The sequence below is a fragment of the Oncorhynchus mykiss genome, chromosome 27 (assembly GCF_013265735.2).
Source record: "Oncorhynchus mykiss isolate Arlee chromosome 27, USDA_OmykA_1.1, whole genome shotgun sequence".
NCBI lineage: Eukaryota > Metazoa > Chordata > Actinopteri > Salmoniformes > Salmonidae > Oncorhynchus > Oncorhynchus mykiss.
Genome location: NC_048591.1, coordinates 5,705,291 through 5,711,290, shown reverse-complemented (window position 1 = coordinate 5,711,290; position 6,000 = coordinate 5,705,291). Strand labels below are relative to the sequence as shown.

General features: G+C 42.8%; 1 protein-coding gene across 1 annotated transcript in view; it reads left to right on the top strand.

Annotated features, from left to right (window-relative positions):
* Nucleotides 1–1,201: 1,201 nt before the first annotated feature.
* LOC110507389 (ATP-binding cassette sub-family G member 4) overlaps nt 1,202–6,000 on the top strand; it is a 30,364-nt gene continuing 25,565 nt past the window's right edge. The window contains exons 1-3 of the mRNA XM_021587361.2: nt 1,202–1,357; nt 1,520–1,592; nt 1,760–1,799. The gene's annotated coding sequence lies outside the window, so the exon portion shown is untranslated. The remainder of the gene's footprint in view (nt 1,358–1,519; nt 1,593–1,759; nt 1,800–6,000) is intronic.

Below are 6,000 nucleotides of genomic sequence, written 5' to 3'. Positions count from 1 at the left end.
AAGTAACAACAAGTAGAAAAAGTCAAGGGGTCTGAATACTTTCCGAATACACTGTACGTACTGTATCTTATCTCAATATGAACCTACATTACATTATGTACACACTTATGAAGCTATAGTAGATCTGATCATGCTTTATTGTTAGATAGTGTGTTGGTGTATACACTTGAGAAGTCATCTGAACTCTAGTAACCTCAAGCCTCACCCAAAGTAACCTAGACTCTGCAGCATCAGCATCAATGGAACAGGTGCCGGCTAAAGGGGCATTGGATGTGGACATAAACCAACAAGTCCTCAGAATAAAGCATGTATGTTCTGAGGGAACCCGGAGTGTGGTTTTTCTTCATCTGCAATTGATTGAATTATAGCGTACATCTTCCCCACACCCCACACGCCAGGAGTCAATGCAGACAAATTCCTGCCCTGTAGCTGTGGAGGGACACGAAATGACAACGAATCAATGCAACAGTGGACGTTTGTGCATTTTCAGGTGTTCAAGCCTCAACTTGCCATGCAGTGTTCAGAGTGCTGAGACTGTCTCTTAGAAATGCAGCCCCCTGCATTTATCCGTGGAATTCGATGTTGTCTCCAACAACCTAAAGGAACAACAATATTATGAACATTGCTTGAAGATATAAAACACATACACACACGCACTTGTCAGCCCTCATAGTTTGCAATAGTTTTGAGATGTAGGCTAACAGACAGTGGGCCTACGTTTCAGAGAAAGGGGGACAAGACTGGTCTGATACAACTGATGTAGGCTATACATAGGCCTACATAATATAGATTATAAAATGGCAAAAAATAGATATAAATAGGCCCTGCATAGCTACATTAAATATACATTTCTAAGATATTAGAAACTATTACTATAAGACTATTCTGTAGATAATCCATTGATGTAGTATACAGTTTACATCACTTCCCCGGTCATCCTGAATTAAGATGAATGGATCTGTATTCCCAAGAACAATGTAGCAGGCAGCATGGCCTCGATTTTTTTTCCCCCATGTGAAAATAGTCCTAGCATCCATATCTCTGTAATTGAATTTGAGAGTGGTTACATTTCTTCAGTCCCATCCCTCAACTTTTTAGCTAAACAGTGGCGGGGATGCTTTGATATTGTTACAACTACTGATTGACGCTTTAACATCTCGCCTCACAACGGACCCCTGATCCACACCCAGAACGCCCGCTAGGAACGCCTTAGCGACACAGGCAGAGAGCGCTGCATGCTAGAAGCTGGCAATACCGCCGACCGTGTAGCCTAGCAGCCTATGTTGCGGTACGCAGTGTGAAGATAGGCTGAATACCGCCAGAAAAAGCAAACTTATTGGGAAGCCGCGAATGTAAGGTCTGTCATTGTATCAGTTGTCATTTTTTAATTGAGTTGAACGTTGCATTTTGTCACAGAACCCCAGGTTGGGCTATCCATTCATTCTCTTTCCGAAATGGGACTCTGAATGACGGATAGTCGTCACATCTTGGGAAATGAGAGCGGATCTTTCTATTTCAGGACAGATCTGCCAGTTCTAGTGCACCTAAGGATTTAGAAGAAGAGAGCGAACTGCCACCTTCACATCCTAATCGTAAGGAAGGACGCATCAACATGGACCAGACGTTATTGTGATCCGAATGTGCTACTTGACATCGAACGTCACCTGTCATTTCTGTTATTTTGTATGATTCAATCTTTTTTTTTTATATATACAAGAGCTGTTAAATTAATCCTGTCTTGTCTTAATTCACATGATAGAGGAACAGAATACATTCCTCTTATCCTGAGTTAACTTCAGGTGAGTTATTTTATAACGATTTTTAAAAATTATTATTATGAAGTATTATGACATTTGTCATTGTAGCAAAGTTAATCAGATGGATTTACTACATTAACACTAACAGAAAACGGTCATTGAAATGGTAATTTTAGGTATTATCAACAGTAAATAAATAAAAAAAACTGAAACGTTATGGTGCTTTGTGGGAAAAGTTATGGTATAATATGGTGCATTGTGAGAAAATTGCTCCTTTTAAAATGGTACTGTAATTCCACTCCACAGAATACAGTACTGTACCATATCTTTGGAGCACCAAAAACCTTTTGACCTCTAGTGGTTGCATGGTATTGTTGTTTCTGGCTCATGAATTTATTTTGAGGTGTGCCTTGTATAAGGCTATATTTGTTGCATCCATGAGGGGAGGAATACTGTACCAATTTAACACCCTATCTGATTATAGTGCCCCATCAATTTAAAATGTAAAGATTTAGAGAGTTTATTAATCACAATCACACGGTTGCAGATGTAAATGCAGGGTACAGAGAAAATCTTAAACTCTGATCTGCAACAGTGCAGATCAAAGGGAAGTAAATGAACAATAAAAAATAAAAGTAATAATATATACATATTTACAATTGTAACATGGTAAATTATCATTGGGGTGAGGGCAGGGTAAATGTCTGTTGGGGGGAGATCTCCACAGGGGGAGCAACAGGGGAGGAGCCCAGGGGTGCAGTAGGGGGACAGGCAGAGCAGGTATCTGATTAGTGGTGGCTATTAGGCAGCCTGATGGTCTGGGTGTAGAAGCTATTGGCCATTCTTTCAGGTTTTTTTCCATGATGATCCTATACTGCCTGCGTCTGAGTGATGGAAGCAGAGAGAACAGTCCGTGGCTCGGATGGCTGGGGTCCCTGATGATCTTCCTGGCCTTCCTGCGACACCTGGTGTTGTAGGTGTCCTGGAGGGCAGGCAGTGTGCACCCTCTGTAGCGCCTTGTGGTCGGCAGTGATACCAAGTTGCCGTACCAAGCTGTGATGCAGCCCAACAGTATGCTCTCTATGGTGCCCCTGTAGAACACTGCGAGGTCCCTCAGGGACAGGTCACATTTTTTCAGCTTCCTGAGGTTGAAAAGTCACTGTTGTGCCTTTTTCACCACCGTGTCTGTGTAGTTTGACCATTTCAGCTCCTCCGGAGATGTGTACACCGAGGAACTTAAAGTTTTTGACCGTCTCCACGGCGGCCCCGTTGATGAGGATGGCCAGCCTGGTTCCTCCTGAAGTCCACAATCAGTTCCTTTGTTTTGCTGATGTTGAGGGAGAGGTTGTTTACCTTGCTCCACTCCGTCAGAGTGCCTACCTCCTCCCTGTAGGCCGTCGCGTCGTTGTTGGTAATCAGGCCTACTACTGTCGTGTCATCAGCAAACTTTATGATGGAGTTAGATGCAGTGGTGGGTATACAGAGAGTACAGAAGGGGACTGAGGACGCACCCTTGCGGGGCCCCCCATGTTGAGGATCAGTGTGGAAGAGGTAGTTGCCTACTTTCCCCACCTGGGGCGGTCCATCACAAAGTCTAGGACCCAGTTGCATAGGGAGATAGCTCAGTCCCAGGGCCTTGTGCTTTTGTGGTGAGCTTAGAAGGCACTATGGTATTTAAGGCCGAGCTGTAGTCGACGAACAGCATCCTCACATATGCATTGGTTTTGTCCAGTTGGGTGAGGGCAGTGTGCAGTGCAATGGCGATTACGTCATTTGTGGATCTGTCGGGATGGTAGGCGATTTGGAGACGGTCGAGTGTCGCGGAGGGAGGAGGTTATGTGGTCTTTGACTAGCCTCTCGAAGCACTTCAGGATGACGGATGTGAATGCTGCTGGTCGGTAGTCATTCAGTTCAGTTACTGTCCCTTTCTTGGGCACGGGATGATAGTATGAACATTCCTACAAAACAGAGCTTTATCTTTGTCTTAAACCTTAAATGGTTGAGCATTTTGGTCCTTTTGGCCTGTTTTGCCCTGTAGTCGCTGCCAGTTTGGAAGCCTTTGTTAAGGCGTCTAGAAGTCATTAATATGCTGTAATGTGTAAACACTTTATCTAGCAGCCAACCTGCTTGCATCAATCCCTTGTAATTACAGTAAAATACTGTGAAATACAAACCTCTCCCCTCACTGAATTTAGTTAATGTATCCATTCATTCATTCATCCATCCATGAATTAATTCCAATTACAGTAGCATTGACTTTTTACAGTAAAATACAGTACATTCTACGGTATTGTACTATGTGTCATGACACAGTACTTGCTTTGATACTGTTTTTATATCACAGTAGGTGTACTGTAATATTAAATACAGATTTTTACTTGCCCCGAGCTGCCTGTAAAATACTGTCAGATTCATGCTAACCCCTTTACGGTGTAGATATAGCTATTTTGACTGGTTAATTCATATAGATAGGGTCTAATTGTGATAAATGGAGCCAATCAGGGACCTGTTTATAAGATATCATAACATCAGTGGGATGCATTGATTAGCCTGGTGTGTCATGCCAGTATTTGTTTTACTTCCATGGATTTGGACACGATGACATGGGTTAACCGACTCCTTTCAACTCCACTGTTTTAACGTGGCAAATCAGCGTGTTCTATATGTGGTGGTGGTGGTGTGGGGGGGGGGGGGACACACACGACTGTGCTGTACAGACAGTTAGAATGTGAGCCTTTCTCCAAAGACTCTTCTACGAATTTAGGTCTTACTAGAAGACTACACAGTAAGTCATAAGAGACCAAGCCCACTTCCCTGTTGATCTCATTATTCTTCAGGCAGAGGTTCTACATTACTTATCAAAAAGCTTGCCTTCCTCAGCTCTTAGTTGAAATATGGTCATCTTTTGCTCTCCTTCCTGTCATAACATAGTGATCAAACAAATGCATAAATGTAGTCAGATTGATGTGATGTGAAAGGATATGTGATAGGATATGGTTCATATGACAACAGTAGAGGTTAGACCCGTAGATCCATTTCTCCACCCCATTGTGTTCGCCAGCTCTGTCTTTAGGGTATGTTGTAAAAGTAGTAACTTAATTGAACCCTTCTTGATTTCCTGAACTAACCAACGTTTACACACAGTCTGGCACTATTAGAAAAAAAGGCTCCAACAGTTCCTCTCTACACAGGGACAAGGGTTCTACATGAAACCTTTGTCACCCGAGAAGGTTCTAGGGGTTCTACCTGGGACCATTACATGGTCTTCTACAGAGACAAGCTGAAGAACCATTTAGAACCTTTTTTTTTAAGTGTAGATGGAAATGCACATCTGACCCCCAAAAAACGGTCCTGATTTAAATACTTGTGAAATGAGACACAATTATCCTGGCATTCAAATATAACAGGTCAAATGTTAATATCTTCCTGAACAAAAATGTATGAACGTTAATAGATATAGGTGTTATGTAATCCATATGTCGGTATCATAAGGTATGTACTGTACTGTAGGCCTGCTATGGGATGTCTGGGTTGAATGATCTAAGGCCTGGTAAGTGAGGTCAGTTCAGAAGAGGACAGGCATGGATTAGCCTAGAGTATCGTAGTTGCTAGTTTGGCTGTCATGACTCGTGACATATTAGGCCCACGTAACATGGCTGTATCTTTTGTCAAATCTGGGTCCCTTGAGGCCAATAGGGTTTCCTCTCTCCCCTCCGTCAGTAGAATGTGTGCGCCGAGATTTGTAATAAGGGCAAGTCGAGGATCACACCATTCCCATACATTATTGGAATGCCCGTGCTTGGCAGCGTACCTGTAACGGCTGCAACTTTCCCAAGGCTCCAGGCCTTAGCTCCCAGCATCAGCTCCCAGCCCTCCCAGATCAAGGGTAAAAGAAAGTTAATGTTAATCCTCGACGGATTAGGAACCCATGAGTGATTAAATGTGACTTCTGTCTTCAGAAAAAAAGGACAAATTACTATACCACCTTCGTCTGGGAACTTTACAGTGGACTCTACTCGGAACAAAATCCAGATTACATATCTCTATTTCCATCATCTTTATAATAACCGATTCATCACGTTATGATCACGGAGAATATTGCATTTCTCAGGCGCTCGTCATCTCCCGAGACAGTGGAAGTCCTAGGAATACAGTTACCCCTACATGTAATTCCCGAAGTTCCCAGGGAACGTTATACAATCCTACAATTCTTATCAAAGTGAAACTACAGCTAGCTCTTATC